This window comes from Cydia fagiglandana, chromosome 20 (genome assembly GCF_963556715.1).
Source record: "Cydia fagiglandana chromosome 20, ilCydFagi1.1, whole genome shotgun sequence".
Lineage (NCBI taxonomy): Eukaryota > Metazoa > Arthropoda > Insecta > Lepidoptera > Tortricidae > Cydia > Cydia fagiglandana.
Window position 1 is genome coordinate 3,022,765 of NC_085951.1, and position 21,127 is coordinate 3,043,891.

General features: G+C 38.4%; 1 protein-coding gene across 1 annotated transcript in view; it reads right to left on the reverse strand.

Annotated features, from left to right (window-relative positions):
- The window catches only part of LOC134674396 (uncharacterized protein CG3556), a 188,628-nt gene that overhangs the window by 72,450 nt on the left and 95,051 nt on the right, over nucleotides 1-21,127 (reverse strand). The window lies entirely within an intron of this gene.

Below are 21,127 nucleotides of genomic sequence, written 5' to 3' on the forward strand. Positions count from 1 at the left end.
ATACGAAACCAGGAACGCGAGTCCGACTCGCACTTGGCCGGTTTTTTTTTGTTGCTATTTTTCCATACATCATTCCGAATCCAATGAGGTACCTTATGTCACACGTATTTTTAGGATTAGTAAGTATCTCTAATTTTCACCATTTTAAACTTGACGACGAAACTACACTCTGCGTGTACACGGTGGCTAAAAAATAACTGCATTCCCGTTGCCAGGGAGGTTTTGGATTTACACTGAGCAACTTTTGCGAAGTAAAAATTTACCCTTCCATAGAAAATGGACCAGCCAAAATGTTTGAAACAGCAAATTTTTTTTTTCACGATTTCGTGGTTGGTTCCATAGTAAAAGTAGTTCAGTATAATCCCAAAACCTCTCTGGCAACGGGAATGCAGATATTTTTAAGCCACCCTGTATATGTACTGGAAATAGATAAGAATGGGTATCTTTGGCTAGGCACTCAGTTTTGCACCGTAGCGAACGAAACTCTAAGTCTCTCTGTCGCACTAATTAGATGAGTGATAGAGAGAGATAACCGTTTCGTTCGCTACGGCGCAAATGATTGGCACCTTAGCTAGGCCCTTTGGAGATCTAAGAACTGTGTATATTCGGAAAATACGACCATAGTGGTTATCCCGAGCGGACATCCCATTTGCCGCACTCGCTAAGCGGATGGAATGAAGCAATTGCTTTAAAGCTTGCATTATGTAGGTACTCTCTCCTAAACTACCTACTAAAGCATGAATATTTCAGTTCTGCATTGAAATTCAACTTTGGATCCATGGACATTCTTTTATTCTAGTTAAAACCGTCAGTGTGGTCCATAAGTTCCACTACGTCACGTATTTTAGTACTTCAAGCTTACAAACGTGCATGATGTACCTACTTAGTGGAATCTACAATTTCTATACAAATGTGGCTTTCCATCAGACAATGGTCATTTTTTATCAGGAGTTCTGTTGAAAAGGACCATATTGCACTTGAAGCCTAAGGATTATGTGATGGAAAGCCACAAATATTTGGAACACTTTTTTAGCATCAGGATTGAATATAGGTACCTACTAGTGATTTTGAGTTGGAAGAACCAGATTAAAAAGATTAGGATCTGTGAGGCTCAGGTCTTCAATTTTTTTTCGAAAAAAGCTCTTTTGGACCATTATGACGCATGCTCCTGTGCGGCATGAAAAAACGCATTGTAGAAAGTATGTTTCAGTGACCCTTGAAATTTTTAATTTTGAATGTAAGTAGGTAGTTAGAATCGGACCAAGCTAACGCCTGAGCCACGAGCCACGAAACGCACGCTACGTGCGTGCATATGTAAGTATTGCGTAGGTAATGTATGGCACTCGATGACAACGTCTAGCAAAAAGAAATAAGTAAAGGTCTGTCTAAGATCTGCATACAGTTACGAATTTATCGTATGGGCCCCTACAAATCTCACAGATAATTGCATGTGATTTGCGTTACATTCTACGATTTATTGCAAGGTACCTATGTAGTATGTACTTATATGGAATACACCGTCCGTGACCATAGACAATCCGCCCATTTTGATGCTAAATTCAGCTCGTCTGGTTGCGCCTTTACCATAAATTAATCTTGCTAAAAATTCGTCTCCTACACTGCGCCATCTAGTTTACAGTATTGTCCCTAGTTAGCTAATGAAAGTAATAAGAGAAAAGCCACTTTCTGTACTAGCGACCTCTAGTCTATTTTGGCGTAATAGTAATACGACTGACACCTGGTGAATGACAGTACGTATGGTAGTGTGCGTGAATGTAAGAAATTGCAATATTTTGCAGTTTATACAGATTTTTGATGAAATTTACAGACTGTTGAGTTAAAATATTTCGATTTAGACGTCATATTTTTTGTTGTCGTCGCAAGATATCAACATGTCTTAAAAATGTTTGAGTTTTGGAAACGATAGTGATAATTCGAAAATTGTGCACAGTCACGCCATCTTTTGGCGGTTAGTCGGCAGGACATCCCTACACATCCACCTTAACTGACAGCCAATATCGTCCGGCGGACTGATAATCAGTGGGCCCCTTAAAGTAGCAAGACGCGTTCGTACGTTTCTGTGAAAATACGATGGAAAATAATTGTTCACTCCTGTACGCCAATAATTCAGACTATGTCAAATACGAGTAGGTACTTACTAAATCTCTCCATAGCTCTATCTTAGTAACATGATGACATATAACACTTACCTGAAACAACCAAATAGTATTATAAACACATAGGGACTCTATCTTCTGGTCTTACCTAACTTTGCACCCGATTGAAGAGAACAAAGTAAGAACTAACTAGATTTATTTCAACCGGGATATGGACCGTGATTCCCATCCACCCGCTATCATCAGTTACCCGTGAACAAGATGCATGTAACTACGTCGAAATATCGGGAGCTCGAACACACGAAACACGAAAGCTAATCACGGTTCATATCCCGGTCGATATGAGTCTAGTGAAACTAACTGTGAATCATTCAAAACTGTTAAGACGAAACAGGAGCTGAGTTTTAAATATTTTAGGTAAATATACCCGTCTCGCTAACGGAAGCGGCTCCTAAAAGTCCTAAAACTAGTGCGATAAGGACAAGGGGAAAAATCCCGCGTAAAAATCTCTAAAATCGAGGTTTCGTACTCGAGTGTTTTGTTTCCTCCTCCAAAACTTAACCAATCGTAACCAAATTTGGAAATCTAAACGATTATAAAATTATCTGTGTCGGACCGTTTTGCTTTTTTTGGCTAATTGATATCAGTTTTGAATACTACGCCTCTTATTGCGGCATAATCAATGAGGCCATTTTGGCCATTTTTGAAGGGCTCTAGCGCCTTAAAAAACAAAAATATCAAAAAAAGCAAAACGGTCCGACAAGGATATTGACAATATTAATCTGTGTTGAAAAAATTAGTGCACTAGCTTCAAAATCCACGGAGGACAGAGTCGAGTACGTTTGTATGGAGAAATGACCACTGTTGGCTCAGTCCCTTTTGACTGGTAAAACATGAGCGCATAGGAGAAATCTTTCGTGAACAGGCTAGCCGTCCCGCAGATTCTATTTCCGGCCTCAAACTCGACGGGCCAGTTAACCTCGATAGGAACGGCCCGGCTTCCTTGTATTTTGCCTAGACTTCTGAACGGGTTATGCTATCCTGGTACGTATGGTTGATGATAATTATCGTAACAAAGTCTGCACAAATATCTGGCATCTTGTCACAAGGATATTGCAATGATAGGAAGTTCTAAATAAATTATCGAAGATGTGAAAACTTCTGCCAAATTTATCCACCAAACATCATACCGACTTTCACATAATTTCTGTATAAAACACCTAAGTAACAGAGGTCAACAAGGCACGATGTCAGGTGTCAATGTATTATATAGTTTACACTTTGTTTAGGTATTCGTTCACGTTTTATCAAAATCGCTGTTTAACTTCGCAGAAAAGCTTTAGAATCTCTGATACTGTGATCTCCTAGAGTCTAATGTTATGTGAAATGAAGTATACTCTCCATTGTAAGTATTTACATTAGATTTCACTACTATTTTGGCTGCGGGTCTTGTACAAGTTGTAGGCATATGTATAGGTACAGTGAGTAACGTGCCTGCGGTGCCTGCCTACCTGCCTATTTATCGAACGCTAGACGCGTTTCATTAGCATCGTTAGGCGATCGGCACGCTCCTGGCTTCTACTGATCCCCGTCTATTTTTTTCTAATGACGCTTCAAACTTCTGTTGACGTCAGATTGTTAATACGAGTATATCTGCCAAGATTACGGTTGAATAGACAGGTGACTGAGCGACAGGTTGTGAAACTGTTCAACATAATTCAGATTAGATTCATCTTAGGTGGTAATTTAAATATTATAACATATCAAAAAACGCAGATATTTTTGAGCGTCTCGGCCGCTCTGATATATCTGATGGCGACTGTACCTAATTTACCTTTCCAACCAACATTAATATGACAAAACACAGAATTCCCTATTAAGTAAAATAATGAATTAACCAAATAACCAGCCGGCGTATTATGGATAGCTTTATCCATCTTTATCCACGTGATAAAATAACTGTCACTTTTTAACACCGTGGGATAAAAAGTGACGGACACCGTTTTATCACGCTGTCACGTAATAGACAAGAACGACCATCATATCCGTACAGTTTTATCAGTCCGAGCTCCATAGGCTGTACAAACAGCAACACTCCTATCTGTACATCGGTGGACATAATTAAATTACAAAAGGTCCACCAATGTACAGTTAACAGTGTGGGCGATGGTACCCAGTACCCAATCGTGTTTCCACGCGAAACTACACGCTGTATCGGTTTACAGCCGAATGGGTACGATCAGTATCCCTCTTACAAACGCACATCATTGTATTGGGAAATATATCAATACAGATTTTACAATACATACCTGTTCATACAGTTAGAGTTCGGCGACCGCCGGCTCCTTGGATCACTGAGGGCGTCCGAATGGCAATGAGGAGGAGGAATAGAGCTTTCGGGCTCTTTAAACGTGACCGCACGGATGACAATTGGAAACTCTTTAAGGCAGCTCGTAATCGTTGCAACCAGATGGTACGTACAGCGAAGCGTCATTTTATTCACCGTAATGTTTCCTCTTCGTCTATGGCCGATGTTTGGAAATTCCTCAGATCTCTTGGCCTGGGAAAACCCCCCAATAGTTTTAATGGCAGCTCATTTTCTCTAAATGACCTTAACAGGCATTTTTCCTCCGCTCCTTCTATTGACACCGCTATTAAGGCCTCTACCCTCTCTGACATCTCTTCTTTGACTTCTCCTGTCACAGCTTCTTTCTCATTCTGTCCTGTCTCTGAAAGTGACATAAAAGTCATTATTAAGGCTATCAAGTCAAAAGCCGTGGGTTGTGATGATGTCAGTCGTTACATGATTGTGTCAGTCCTCGACTGTGTGCTTCCTGTGATAGCTGACATCATCAACTCTTCACTGGCCTCTGGTGAATTCCCTTCTCTTTGGCGTAAAGCTTTTGTGATTCCGCTGCCTAAAATTAGTAATCCCACCATTCTCAGTAATTTTAGGCCCATTTCAATTCTCCCTTTCCTTTCGAAAATCGCTGAAGCGGTTGTGCATAAGCAACTTTCGGCCTTCGTTTACTCGCACAACCTTTTAAGCCCTTTGCAGTCTGGTTTCCGGCCAAGTCATAGCACCAGTACTGCGCTTATTAAGGTAACTGAAGACATCAGGCGGGGCATGGAGAATCAAATGGTCACGGTCCTTATTCTTATTGACTTCTCTAACGCATTTAATACCGTTGACCATGACATTCTCCTTGCCTTGCTCAAACATATGAGAGTCTCTGATATAGCCCTTCACTGGTTGGCTGCCTACTTGCGGGGGCGCCAGCAGGCAGTCCGAGTTGACCGGTCTTTGTCTGACTGGTATGATCTGGCGACTGGCGTGCCCCAAGGAGGTATTTTATCCCCACTTCTTTTTTCCACCTTTATTAATTTTATTACACCTGACCTTCGCTGTTCCTACCATCTGTATGCTGACGACTTGCAACTCTACGACCAGTGCTCCGTGACTGACCTCCCAACTTGCATTGATAAACTTAACCTGGACCTTTTTCATATCCAGAAGTGGTCTGAGAGGTTCGGCCTGTTTGTAAATCCGTCAAAGTGCCAGGCTATTGTTATAGGTAGTTCCAAGCAGCTTGAAAAACTAGACTTGGATGCACTTGCACCTGTAAGCTTTAACGGCTCCCCAATAACATTTAGTCAGAGCGTTAAAGACTTGGGCGTTCTTTTCGATAACACCTTGAGTTGGAGAGCACAGGTTACTGAAATCAGTCGTAAGGTCATGGGCTCCCTTCATTATCTGAACAGACTGAAACACTTCTTACCGGTCAAAACTAAAGTTGCATTAGTTAACGCCCTTTTACTACCCATTATTGACTATGGTGATGTCTGTTATCCGGACTTAAACGAAGAGCTTCTTGATAAATTGGATCGCCTGCTTAATAACTGCATTCGCTTCATTTTCTGCCTCCGCAAATATGATCACGTTTCTTCTTTTCGCTCTCAGCTTGGCTGGCTTCCCATCCGACAACGGCGCAACATTCGCTTGCTTTCCACTCTTTTTTCTGTGCTTAATGATCCACTCTCTCCGGAATACCTCAAATCCTTCTTTCAATACTACGGCGTTTCTCGCGTCCGCCAACTTCGCTCTTCTGGCAATATGTCTCTGTCCATCCCTCCTCACCGAACCGGGTTCATGTCGAATTCGTTCACTGTGCAGGTGGCGCGTCTTTGGAACGGACTTCCTTTTAACATAAAAAATGCGCCTAATAAGTTCGCTTTCAAAAAATCCGTGCGTGCTTTCTTTGCTAGCAGAATGAAAAAATCTTAGTGTATTATTAGTTTCATAATATGTTTCGTCGTTATTTATTTATATATTTATATATATATATATATATATGTATATATATATTATAGTATATGTGTACAGTATATTTGTATAGGTAATTAATATGTTATGCGTAATTTATTGTTCGTTTTTGCTGTTGTAATTATAGCACCGCTCACAATCTCTCTGCTTAGCCTTAAGAGGGCGTCGAGGAGGGTAAATTTTCAGATTCTGTCAAATTACCCCATTTCACGCACAAACGCAGCTCACGCACACTACCTCAATTTACTGGGACAGGTCAGTGACCCCTAATGTTTTTTTAAAGGTGCTGTTTCGAGTTTAGTGTTAACTACTGACCTCCTTTGAGGAATTAAAACTGTCAAACTTTCCTTTGTGAGAAGACAGAGAAAAAACACTTTTTATATATAGCTTTCCTTGTTTGTTCATGTCATGTCATAGGTATGTGACGTATTAGGTAATTATTTATTTTCGTTGTTGACTTTTGTATTAAGATAGGTACAAACGGCGACGCTCTTAACTGTCCATCGGTAGACCTTATGCCTTTTGTAATAAGGTTTACGAACTGTCAGTTAACAGTGTGGTGGTGTGCGATGGTAGGTATGCGGTTTGTAGACATAGACCAAATTAAAACTAGGAGTTTTATTATTAAAGATATAAGAAATCGTCTATTTTACCTACTCGAAGTGAACTACTTATATCTAAAATTATCCCTTCATTAGTTATATATAGGTCTTGTAACATATTTTTACAACTAAACACGCTTATTATATTTTACTTATAACTTAATTTTTAAAGCTCTATTGATAATAAGGCTTTAAAAACATCTAATAGAATGCAGGTACTATGCTTATACTTTTATAAGTCAGTAAGTGATGCTTACTTAAAACTCATCGGGAAATCAAAAAACTCATAATTACCTATATTAAAATATTTAAATTTACTATTCCATCTCATACGTTCAATAAGGCCCGGGACCGGGCCTTGTCACCTGCACTGACAGAGGGCCTTTTTAGCCCCACATAATATTAAAGAACTGTGTCCCGGATAGTATGGGTTCTGGGCCATGACCATGACGCGTCCCGAAGTAACTTATACAGGGCGTAATCGTTAAGTGTAGCCAGGCTATAATTTCGTAAATATAACAGATATCAGAAAACTTCAAATTGTTATCGAAAGTGCGTTACCCAATGAGTAAAATTACATTAAGGGGTCATCCATTAATTACGTCACATGTTTTGGGGGGGAGGGGGTCAAGAAAATGTGACATGTTGTGACATGGGGAGGGGGAGTCACAAACACTGTGACGTCACTTTAACTTCATCACTATTCATCAGTAACCGAAAATTAATTTATATTTTTTTATTCGCAGTACATTTAAATAATGAGGTTTTGGAAGTATGTAGGTAATTTTCGTTCCTAATTGGTTTTGTGTTATAAAATTATATATATTTATTTTACCAAAAATATTTTTTTTTTAAATAATGCCGAGTTAGTACTGCCCATTTCGTTGAAAACAAAATTACCTAAAATGTGACGTCACACCAGGTGGGGAGGGAGTTGTAAAATGTGACCAAGTGTGACAAGGAGGGGGGGGAGGGGTCAAAAAACCTAGAAATTAATGTGACGTAATTAATGGACGATTCCTAATAACTTTTTTAAATAAAAGCAGAAATATCCCAAACATTAACGTCAAACCCTCCCATACATTTAGTACGACGACTCACCCCTCACTGTAATAAAATAATAAAACTACCGTTTATGAAATAATAAATCTATTATTTCATAAACGGTAGTTTTATTATTTTAAATAATAAATCTATTATTTCATAAACGGTAGTTTTATTATTTTATTACAGTTTATCATCGCAAATAATGAATCTCAAGCAGTTTTATCTCTTACGACACCAACGTTCTTTGAAGGGTGAGTCGTCGTACTAAATGTATGGGAGGGTTTGTGAGTTAATGTCTTAGAGTAGAGTTAATGTCTGGGATATTTCTGTTTTTATTTAAAAAAAGTTATTAATGTAATTTTACTCATTGGGTAACGCACTTTCGATATCAATTTGAAGTTTTCTGATATCTGTTATATTTACGGAATTATAGCCTGGCTACACTTAACGATTACACCCTGTATATCATTAGATAGTTCATAGCCTATATCTATCGAATATATCGTTCTTATGAGCGTATTTGGTGGGCATACCTTATAAGTTTCAGTACAGGAAAAAGTACATATGAGCTGTACTTTTAATTGTTAGTACAATCGGTCTGATATCTGTTATATTTACGGAATTATAGCCTGGCTACACTTAACGATTACACCCTGTATATCATTAGATAGTTCATAGCCTATATCTATCGAATATATCGTTCTTATGAGCGTATTTGGTGGGCATACCTTATAAGTTTCAGTACAGGAAAAAGTACATATGAGCTGTACTTTTAATTGTTAGTACAATCGGTATCAAATAGATAGTGACGGCCAAAGTGACCAAATATAGCTATAGGATCTAAATGTGAACGAATAGGGTTAGGTGAGGCATATAAGGCCCACCTTTATTTTAACTGAAATAGTTTTATAAATAATCAGGATATTATTACCAATTCAATTCAATATAGATTTCTCATTTGTTCATGTTTCTTCATATACCAAAATAGTTATAATAATATTCCGGCGCTTTTGAAAAATACACGTTTTATAAAAAAACCATACCATGTTGGTTCGGAGCCGGGCCTTGTTACTTGCACTGTCAGTGTCAGTGTCTGAGTCATAGTACAAATTCAAGAATAACAGAGAATATTACCGGGCCTTATTACCTTTTATCATGAATTAATTTCATCTTTAATTTAAATGGTCTAGTAAAATAAGGCCTACATGAGTCATGGAAAAACAAATTGTATTTTATTTAGAAAGTACCTATATGTTGTTCATAATCTTCAGTAAGCTGACCTCTAAGAGTCTATCTATTATAATAATTAATGTAGATTGACAGTTTACTTGGCAAATTGTACTTTTACCTTTAGGTTTTATGTCGGAAATATCTCACCCAATTTGTAATTAATGATGTTTACTGATTGTTAATCTTAAATATACCTACTTAATATTATGAAGGGCACTTATATTATTTTAGCGGACCGAACGGATGTATATTATTGTGGACCACTTTTTTATTTAAATAATTAAATTGTAATTCATTTCAAAAAAGGTTATTACAATTAGGGATATAAGTAGATACCTCACCTATCTAATTACAAAGCATTACAAAAATGTCCAAAGGCCAAAGCCACGCTGATAAGACATAAGACCTTACCTATAAACGACCTCATAAATATAAACGTTCACTGAAAAAAACCAAAGGCATTTCTCATAATTTTATTTCGTTACTGAGTTATCGTTTTGCACCGAATATCAATGAAATAAAAGCACGTTGTTGTTTGATAGATACATTTATATAAACATCGTCACATGAAACCAATATAGGTACTCGTAAAACAGACCACTGCTGGTATTGGCTTTAAATATTGTTCTTTCAACTGATAATATAGCCACAAAAACTCGCTGAGACTGCAGGTCGAGTCTTGATTTCAATTTCTTGATGATATATCATTGAATTAACTTTCAGAGCTCGTGATAGCTCTTAGAATAGCAACAGAACTAGTTGAAACTAAGAATTTTATTGCTGAAATTATGTGAACAACATTGCTCCGTCTTCATAAATAAAATTTTAATAATTTATATTGCTTAGGCTAAAATGTGAAGAATTTTGTTGATAAATTGTTTATCTAGTATATTGACATTATGTCATACATATATGTTTTTAAAATGACGTAACATGAATACCAGCACAATGAAAATTTATTCCAATAAGAAATAACAAATCTTCAAACTTTTTTCATTTTAAGTGAATTAGGAAGAAGCTAATTACACTGATTTGGTTGTATTCATATATTTTATTAAATAATTTGTTATATTTTTTAAGTATTATGACTTGTGAATAAAAAGATGTCGAAATTTTAATGACTCTAGATCTCCGTGTGACGTTATTTATTTACCCTATTTATTTTGAACACAGTTTTTCACTGGTATCATCATTCGTATACGGATATGAATTTCAAACTGTCAAACTGGGAGATCCTGGTACGCGTCCGCTTTGAACCAAGCCCAGCGGGCATCTGATTGAAAGGAGAATTTGACAGATATGGCGGATGTATGGAAATTTTACGAAAGTTTACGTTTACGATTGAATTTCTCTGTAGCCTTTAAGAGGAAAAATAGGAAAAGCCTGATTCGTTGTAGTCCAGTTATCTGGCTTTCGAAATCACTCGATTTTATAGCATGAGCATCGATTTTTTTATATAAATTTTACTAAACGCTGACACTCGTTCATCTCGTTTTAGGTACAACTTTGCATAAGTTTATTTATTATATTGTAAAATATTTCAGATTTTCAAGGGTGATTCGTTGTACACACACTCTTTGGGATAATAATGACATTTATTATAATTTTTTTTATCAAGAGATGTGAACGCTAGCGACTAAACGGTGACTGCCTTTTTCGCTGATTTTGCTCGATGCAGTCTTAAGGTTGACTGGTAGAGAATGCCTTATGGCATTAAGTCCGCCTTTTGTACTATAAGATTTTTCTTTTGTGCAATAAAGATTAAATAAATAAATAAATAAAAATACATATTTCATTTTGAGATAGGATAGTAGCCGGATAGGAGGGCTAGTATAGCCACCAAGTGGATGCCGCAAAAGAAGCGCGGTAGTGGCAGGCCCAGACGGAGATGGCGGGACGATAAGACGCCTTCATCAGTAACTGTCGGCCTAGCCAAGTTTACAATCGCTATCGCTTCAACAACGAAAAGTTTTATGTCTCTCTATCACTCTTCCATATTAGTGCGACAGTGACAGTTGCGTTTCGATCGCTACGGAGCGTAAGCGATTGGCATCTTGGCTACTAGTTGTAGAGACCAAGGGGAGAGACCTTTGCCCAGCAATGGGACACTATAACGGGCTAAGAAAAAAAATAGGTCAAGTGCGAGTCGGACTCGCGTTCCAAGGCTTCCGTACATAAGCCCGACTCATGCTTGATTGCACATATTTAATAGGTTTTCCTGTCATCTATAGGTAAAGTACTATTTTATGTATTTTTTTTCAAAATTTTTGGCCCAGTAGTTTCAGAGATAAAGGGGGACAGACGGACAGACGCACGAGTGATCCTATAAGGGTTCCGGTTTTTCCTTTTGAGGTACGGAACCCTAAAAATGATTTTTAAATAAGTAGCTACTTAAATTTTATCAATGTAAAGAGCGTAAAGAGCAATTTTTTTTTTTGGCATGTTGGCTACGCCCCCAGTGGTTTCCAGGCTGCTGCAATTCCAGCCCACTGACCACCGCGATAAGCGATTACTATTACCGGTTCCACATCCACAATCTTCTATAGATAAAACTAGGTTTCTGTACATTCGAATTTAAAATTTACGGGTCTATGAATAAGGTTGTTTTTCAAATGACAAGATAATTTAGGTGCGATCTTGCGATTGTAATCGTGGTATTGAAAACTTGAACAAAGTTTTTAGGGGATCGTTAATTAATTTGTCGAAAATTAACCACGATTCGGAGAATTTATCGGGAATCGGCTAAAGCCGCTAAAGTTATGCAAACCACTAGAAGAGGATTTATTTATTTAAATTTTATCGCACAAAATAATATATATACAACAATGTACAAATGGCGGACTTCATGTCAAATAGCATTCTCTAGTTCTCTACCAGTCAACCATAGGGCCATATAGGGCCAAACAGATTACTATTTTTCCACTAGATATTTCGTAGCACGATTGCACTTCCGAAATCTTGCATGTTGGAAACTTCTCTAGTAGGTACTAGGTACCTAATAATAGCTACCTACATGGGAAATTAAATAAATAAATAAAAATAAAATAATAAATTATCTTATGGTATGGTAGAGCTTGTACGTATTTTTTGGGTACCTACTTTCTCTACCCGAAATTAAGGAGTAAGGTCATAAGGTAAAGGATTATGTTTTTCGGAAATAAACAATTTTTATTTTATTTAGTATAGATCTCGCTCACACTCACTGTATAATTATTATCAAAATAATATCAAAACCTCCTCAAATTTCGTAAACAAAATTGGCCTCCATATCAGACATTGCGAACTTTTCTAGTAACAATAGCTACACGGGAAATGCCGTACATTTGTCCGGCGCATTTTCTCTGCTCCGGGCACTCTGTGATTAATGAAACTAAAACTAAGAACGCCATTCCTTTCACGGGATTTGCCATTGAGTGCGCCCTGACACGATGTACTTAAGAGCAGGAAATGAGTGCGGTATGATTTAGTGTGGAGTTGGAGCTTCAATTCCTGTATTCATTACCATCGTAAATCATAACTGGACGCTGCTTATAGTCCGACAAGATTGTAGAAAATTATCGAGGGCGCCACTTCTTACGCAACTGTCACATTTTTGACGTAAAATGCTTAAATATAGCAACACTTTAGTATGGTTAGTTCTTTTTATTTTATTTCTACTATTTTATGTCGCACTATACATAAAAATGTTTCTGTCCAAAGTAAAATAGCATTGAAATGAATCATTATTGTTTTTGTCTTTAAGGTCTCACAAGTTTAATACAAAATGGAGAAGGCTCCTATCGGGAGTGGCCTGTAATAGGAACAGTAAACTAGACTGTAGACTGTAGGGTCCTCAAACTGACTAAAATTTATACAGCGACTTTTAAAATTTAACTCGGTACATAATAATTTCGTCATACGTGATGTGAAAAGCAGTATGTGTCACATTATGGTAGAAAAAATATCTTGGGCGTTAACATTTATAAATCCTTCGCGACGCTTAAAGTTCTATTTTAGAATCCTACGCTTCGTTCAGGAATTATTGTACGCCCTCGCCGTAAATATGTACCTACCTATTATGCTCTCTTGTGACAAAATATTGAATTAGCTAAGCCAATAAAACGGTTACACGATTATAAAGTTAGGCCGATAAAATTTGGTCCCAAAAATAGCACCAGTCAGCTTGATACCTTGTTTAAAGTTCGAAACAACCCTCTTTTGTCCCTTAGCGTGAAATAGTCATTCAAGCGTAAAATATCGTTTGATACCTACCTACTTGCACACCTACTGAGAGAAACGACACCTTTACGTTAAAATCTGTGTGAAGCCGTTTCATGAACAATATACCTACTCGACTATATATTCGACGGCCGGTCTGGCCTAGTGGGTAGTGACCCTGCCTATGAAGCCGATGGTCCCGGGTTCGAATCCTGGTAAGGGCATTTATTTGTATGATGATACAGATATTTGTTCCTGAGTCATGGTTGTTTTCTATGTTTTAAGTATTTATATATTTTTTTTAATAGCCTATTTGAGTGTCCCACTGCTGGGCAAAGGCCTCTCCCCTTAATCTCCACGACTCCCGATTTGGTGCTTCCTCCAGCCAGTTGTTCAGGAAACTGTCCAGGTCATCTCGCCATCTCCGTTTGGGCCTACCGCGGCCACGTCCCTCTACCGGCATTCATTTGGTGGCTAAGCTAGCCCACCTCTCCGGATGCATGCGGTAGATGTGACCGGCCCAGTCCCATTTGAGCCTGGCGGTTTTCTCGCCTACGTCAGCAATGCGGGTTTTGAAGCGCAGCGTGGTGTTTCTTATGCGATCAGTTAGTTTGACACCTAGAATACTGCGCTCCATGGCGCGTTGGCAAACCTTCAGTTTGGACTTCTGAATCTCTGTGAGTGACCAAGTTTGAGCGCCGTAGGTTAGAACAGGCAGAATACACATGTCAACGAGTTTGCGCTTCAGTGACATAGGAAGGTCGCCCTTCATCAGCTCCTTCATGGACCAGTTTTTTCCAAGTATTTATATATTATATAATATCGTTGTCTGAGTACCCACAACACAAGCCGTCTTGAGCTTACCGTGGGGCTATTATTTCCCTTTATCTAGGACTTAATAATAAAAATTGTGGCATATACTAGTATACCCTATAATGGACATGGAACCAGTAATGGGACAAAAAAACATAATTCCTCTAAAATAAGTATCTAAAAGTAGTTTATAAACACTGGCTGTATATTATCATAAATAAGAGTCCTAGAGCTGTTTCAGTTTGAACTTTCATTAAAATTGGTTGTTTTTTAAGAAATTGGCGCCATCCCAAAAGTAGTCGTGTCACTGAAAAAAATACCACTACGAATTCTTAACAACTTCGCTAAGAGGGGTGAGTTAATTTATTAAATTTTAATTAATTAATACTTGATGAAAACTAGAATGTGTTTTGTTAATTGCATTTACCATGAGATAAGGTATACAACACACTATGTTGTGACTCCACAGATGTAAAAAAAATAGTGGTATTTGGCCCAATCCCATTATAGGAGCTGTAAAACTGCGTGTCCCCTATGATGGGACAATTGACAGAATGATGCTTGCCATGCCATAATTTCATGTTTAAACAATACAGAAGTAAAATGTAGTTACGAAATATGTCAATCAGGAGGTATTCTCGGACTTCTGATAAATTAATATCGTTTTTCCAAACTTTTATTTAACTTGCCGAATTTGAGCCACTTTTCGATTTCCGATTCAGTTGAATTTTGTGTAATTGTACGTAATTAAGTATGCAAATCGGATGATAATGCAATATTATGATAACATGGACCTGATCTGATGATGGAGAGAGATGAAGGAGGTGGCCATGGGAACTTTATCGCAATAAACCCTAACTAATTGTGTTTGGGTATATTAGAATTGTCTCGATGGATCTAATACAATAATAATTGGCTGTGGAAAGAAAAATACATTCAGCGATAAAAGCTTATACCAAAAATAGATTTTTTTGCCGTAACTTATTCCCCATTTCAATATTTTATACTGATAGAGCAATGTCCATTATAGGGGGCCCATTACTGGATCCACGTCCATTACCGGGGGCCCATTACTGGAGCTTTGGTGTCCATGACTGGAGAAAAAAAGCATAGTTTTAATTTGTTAAATATGTGGAAACTAATTGCAGTATCTTTGATACAACACGCCTAAAACATGAACGACGGATAGGACTTTCATCTTTTAACACGCTAAGCGGTAGACCATTTACATGCCCATACAACCATTTCTAGTCGCCGTTACGACGCGGTGTTGACACATCTTGTGTCGACACCGTCTGTTTCGGTCACAATTCCAGTCGCAGAGTCGTCGCCGTGTCGACACAGTTACCAGAAATGGGGAAGGGTCGACACATGACACAAAGTGACATAAAGTGTGGTCGCCGTGTGCACACATTGTTTCGGGTTTGCGACTACTTTATGCCAAAATCATTCGTTCATTCGTTCATTTCGTTCCTGTCAAATGGAAACTGTCAGATTGAAAAATGCTTAAATAATAATAAGTGACATTAATACGCCATCTCTAAAACGGATTACAAGACGTAATTATATATTGTTTGCATTTATATTACAATAGGACTTAAATTATTATGGGGAATTAAACTGCTCGAGTGATTTGATAAACTAAGTGTAATATAATCAACGCGCCACCACATTGTTTTAGTTTAGCCGGAAATGAAATTGTTTACTTCTCAGTGCCTGTGTTCATAACTATATTATTTGATGCATTTTTAGTACTTCGATGCGTATACTATACTTAAATAACAGAAATAACGCTTTACATACTACGAAACTTGTTAATTATGATGTATAAATATGGTTTAAGACTGAGAAATATTGCAGTCACAAAGTAGTCGCAAATGTTTCGACTTTGTGTCGACTCTGTGTTGACACATGACACGCGCTGTCAAAAGTAATAACAAAGTTACTGGATTTGCAAAATGGCTCCTTGTGTTCATTCGTTTTCAGATATTCTCAAAGTGTAAGAGCCATGCCGTGGAATAAAAAAAAGTTAATCCTCATATTTTAATCGCGATTAATTTAGTCGACCTAACATAGATTGAAATTGCATTAATCTGAATATTAATCGAATAAATTATCGATTAAATCTCGATTGAAAGTTGACAGGGGGACATTTTTGTACGTAAATGGAATAGGACTTGCATGTAAATATTTCCCACCTTTTCGGGGCGGGGACAAATGGGAACACACAATTTTTGGATGTATTCCCATTTATTCCCGCAGGGAACAGATGGAATAGGATTTGAAAGTAAATATTTCCCATTTTTCCCCCCCTTATCGGGCTGGGGACAAATGGGAACACACAATTTTCGGATGTAATCCCATTTATCATTTATCCTCGCAGGAAACAGATGGAATAAGATTTGCATGTAAATATTTCCCATTTATTCCACCTTATCGGGGTGGGGACAAATGGGAACACACAATTTTCAGATGTATTCCCATTTATCCCCGTAGGGAACAGATGGAATAGGATTTGCATGTAAATATTTCCCAATTTTCCCACCTTTTCGGGGTGGGGACAAATGGGAAGATACAATTTTCAGATGTAATCCCATTTATCCACACAGGGAACAAATGGAATAGTATTTGCATGTAAATATTTCCCATTTTTTCCCACCTTATCGGGGTGGGGACAAATGGGAACACACAATTTTCGGACGTAATCCCATTTATCCTCGCAGGGAACAGATGGAATAGGATTTGCATGTAAATATTTCCCATTTTTTCCACCTTATCAGGGTGGGGACAAATGGGAACACACAATTTTCGGATGTATTCCCATTTATCTCCGTAGGGAATAGATGGAATAGGATTTGCATGTAAATATTTCCCATTTTTTCCACCTTATCGGGGTGGGGACAAATGGGAACACACAATTTTCGGATGTATTCCCATTTATCCCCGTAGGGAACAGATGGAATAGGATTTGCATGTAAATATTTCCCAATTTTCCCACCTTTTCGGGGTGGGGACAAATGGGAACACACAATTTTCAGATGTAATCCCATTTATCCCCGCAGGGAACAGATGGAATAGTATTTGCATGTAAATATTTCCCATTTTTTCCCACCTTATCGGGGTGGGGACAAATGGGAACACACAATTTTCAGATGTAATCCCATTTATCCCTGCAGGGAACAGATGGAATAGTATTTGCATGTAAATATTTCCCATTTTTTCCCACCTTATCGGGGTGGGGACAAATGGGAACACACAATTTTCAGATGTAATCCCATTTATCCCCGCAGGGAACAGATGGAATAGTATTTGCATGTAAATATTTCCCATTTTCCCCCCCCTTATCGGGGTGGGGACAAATGGGAACACACAATTTTCGGATGTAATCCCATTTATCATTTATCCTCGCAGGGAACAGATGGAATAAGATTTGCATGTAAATATTTCCCAATTTTCCCACCTTTTCGGGGTGGGGACAAATGGGAACACACAATTTTCAGATGTAATCCCATTTATCCCCGCAGGGAACAGATGGAATAGTATTTGCATGTAAATATTTCCCATTTTTTCCCACCTTATCGGGGTGGGGACAAATGGGAACACACAATTTTCGGATGTATTCCCATTTATCTCCGTAGGGAACAGATGGAATAGGATTTGCATGTAAATATTTCCCAATTTTCCCACCTTTTCGGGGTGGGGACAAATGGGAACACACAATTTTCAGATGTAATCCCATTTATCCCCGCAGGGAACAGATGGAATAGTATTTGCATGTAAATATTTCCCATTTTTTCCCACCTTATCGGGGTGGGGACAAATGGGAACACACAATTTTCAGATGTAATCCCATTTATCCCTGCAGGGAACAGATGGAATAGTATTTGCATGTAAATATTTCCCATTTTTTCCCACCTTATCGGGGTGGGGACAAATGGGAACACACAATTTTCAGATGTAATCCCATTTATCCCCGCAGGGAACAGATGGAATAGTATTTGCATGTAAATATTTCCCATTTTTCCCCCCCTTATCGGGGTGGGGACAAATGGGAACACACAATTTTCGGATGTAATCCCATTTATCATTTATCCTCGCAGGGAACAGATGGAATAAGATTTGCATGTAAATATTTCCCAATTTTCCCACCTTTTCGGGGTGGGGACAAATGGGAACACACAATTTTCAGATGTAATCCCATTTATCCCCGCAGGGAACAGATGGAATAGTATTTGCATGTAAATATTTCCCATTTTTTCCCACCTTATCGGGGTGGGGACAAATGGGAACACACAATTTTCGGATGTATTCCCATTTATCTCCGTAGGGAACAGATGGAATAGGATTTGCATGTAAATATTTCCCAATTTTCCCACCTTTTCGGGGTGGGGACAAATGGGAACACACAATTTTCAGATGTAATCCCATTTATCCCCGCAGGGAACAGATGGAATAGTATTTGCATGTAAATATTTCCCATTTTTTCCCACCTTATCGGGGTGGGGACAAATGGGAACACACAATTTTCAGATGTAATCCCATTTATCCCTGCAGGGAACAGATGGAATAGTATTTGCATGTAAATATTTCCCATTTTTTCCCACCTTATCGGGGTGGGGACAAATGGGAACACACAATTTTCAGATGTAATCCCATTTATCCCCGCAGGGAACAGATGGAATAGTATTTGCATGTAAATATTTCCCATTTTTCCCCCCCTTATCGGGGTGGGGACAAATGGGAACACACAATTTTCGGATGTAATCCCATTTATCATTTATCCTCGCAGGGAACAGATGGAATAAGATTTGCATGTAAATATTTCCCAATTTTCCCACCTTTTCGGGGTGGGGACAAATGGGAACACACAATTTTCAGATGTAATCCCATTTATCCCCGCAGGGAACAGATGGAATAGTATTTGCATGTAAATATTTCCCATTTTTTCCCACCTTATCGGGGTGGGGACAAATGGGAACACACAATTTTCGGATGTATTCCCATTTATCTCCGTAGGGAACAGATGGAATAGGATTTGCATGTAAATATTTCCCAATTTTCCCACCTTTTCGGGGTGGGGACAAATGGGAACACACAATTTTCAGATGTAATCCCATTTATCCCCGCAGGGAACAGATGGAATAGTATTTGCATGTAAATATTTCCCATTTTTTCCCACCTTATCGGGGTGGGGACAAATGGGAACACACAATTTTCAGATGTAATCCCATTTATCCCTGCAGGGAACAGATGGAATAGTATTTGCATGTAAATATTTCCCATTTTTTCCCACCTTATCGGGGTGGGGACAAATGGGAACACACAATTTTCAGATGTAATCCCATTTATCCCCGCAGGGAACAGATGGAATAGTATTTGCATGTAAATATTTCCCATTTTTCCCCCCCTTATCGGGGTGGGGACAAATGGGAACACACAATTTTCGGATGTAATCCCATTTATCATTTATCCTCGCAGGGAACAGATGGAATAAGATTTGCATGTAAATATTTCCCAATTTTCCCACCTTTTCGGGGTGGGGACAAATGGGAACACACAATTTTCAGATGTAATCCCATTTATCCCCGCAGGGAACAGATGGAATAGTATTTGCATGTAAATATTTCCCATTTTTTCCCACCTTATCGGGGTGGGGACAAATGGGAACACACAATTTTCGGATGTATTCCCATTTATCTCCGTAGGGAACAGATGGAATAGGATTTGCATGTAAATATTTCCCATTTTTTCCCACCTTATCGGTATGGGGACAAATGGGAACACACAATTTTCAGATGTACTCCCTGGCGTGACAATGTGACGTAACGTGACAGGTGCGACATTTCGACAAGTCTCATTGTTGCTGACGTCACAGGCATCCATGGGCTACGGTTATCGCTTACCATCGGGCGGGCCGTATTCCTGTTTGTCACCATCATTGTATTATTTTTAAAAACTTTATTATATCGGCAAAAACATGTATTTCTTTTGCGATGTTTATGATGATAATGATGGAAATTGTCACAAGATTTCAAAGAACTTTCGGTAATTCTTGAGTTCTGTGTCGGAATTTCGTGACAATTGTCGTATTTCTTGTGACAAATGTCATTAGCTTCGCAAAATAACTTATTAACTGGCGATATGGTGGAGTTTTTTTTTTAATTAACATGTTGGTGGCAAACAACCACACCGCCCGTCTGATGGTAAGCGTTTACCGTAGCCCATGGAGGCCTGTGACTTCAATTACAGTGATGTAGACAATAGGGAATATTAGGCAAAGCTCTGCGTAGGTGGCACTAGTAGTACACATACAGTAAACAAACATGCGTCACTACGTCACTCACATATCGCCTATCGTGAAACACGACAATCGAGGGTTCGGTTTCTGCCTCTCTATCACTCTCGCATATTCGAGCGATAAAGAGGCGGATAACTAAATTTCGATTTTCGCGTTTACCGGTAGGCACTTGTTAACAAACCGCCTTGATGCATCAATGTCATATTTTATTGTCTTTGAAAACTTGTCAAAAAACTGTTTAAGGCACAGTATGTATAAGTTAGTCTATGAATTTACTGAGTCGGTAGTGCTGCACTCTGGCGGCAGAACATTGCAGTAATATACCCTATTGTTGGACCTGTCACGTCCTAAAACCTATAAAACAATATTTATGACGACTTTTATGACAACATGCGTAGCCGCCATCTTGGATTATAAAATGGTCATCATTTTCGAATTCTGCACTCCCTAAAACCTATAAATCGACATCCGTGACGACGCAAGTTATCTTTATTTTCAG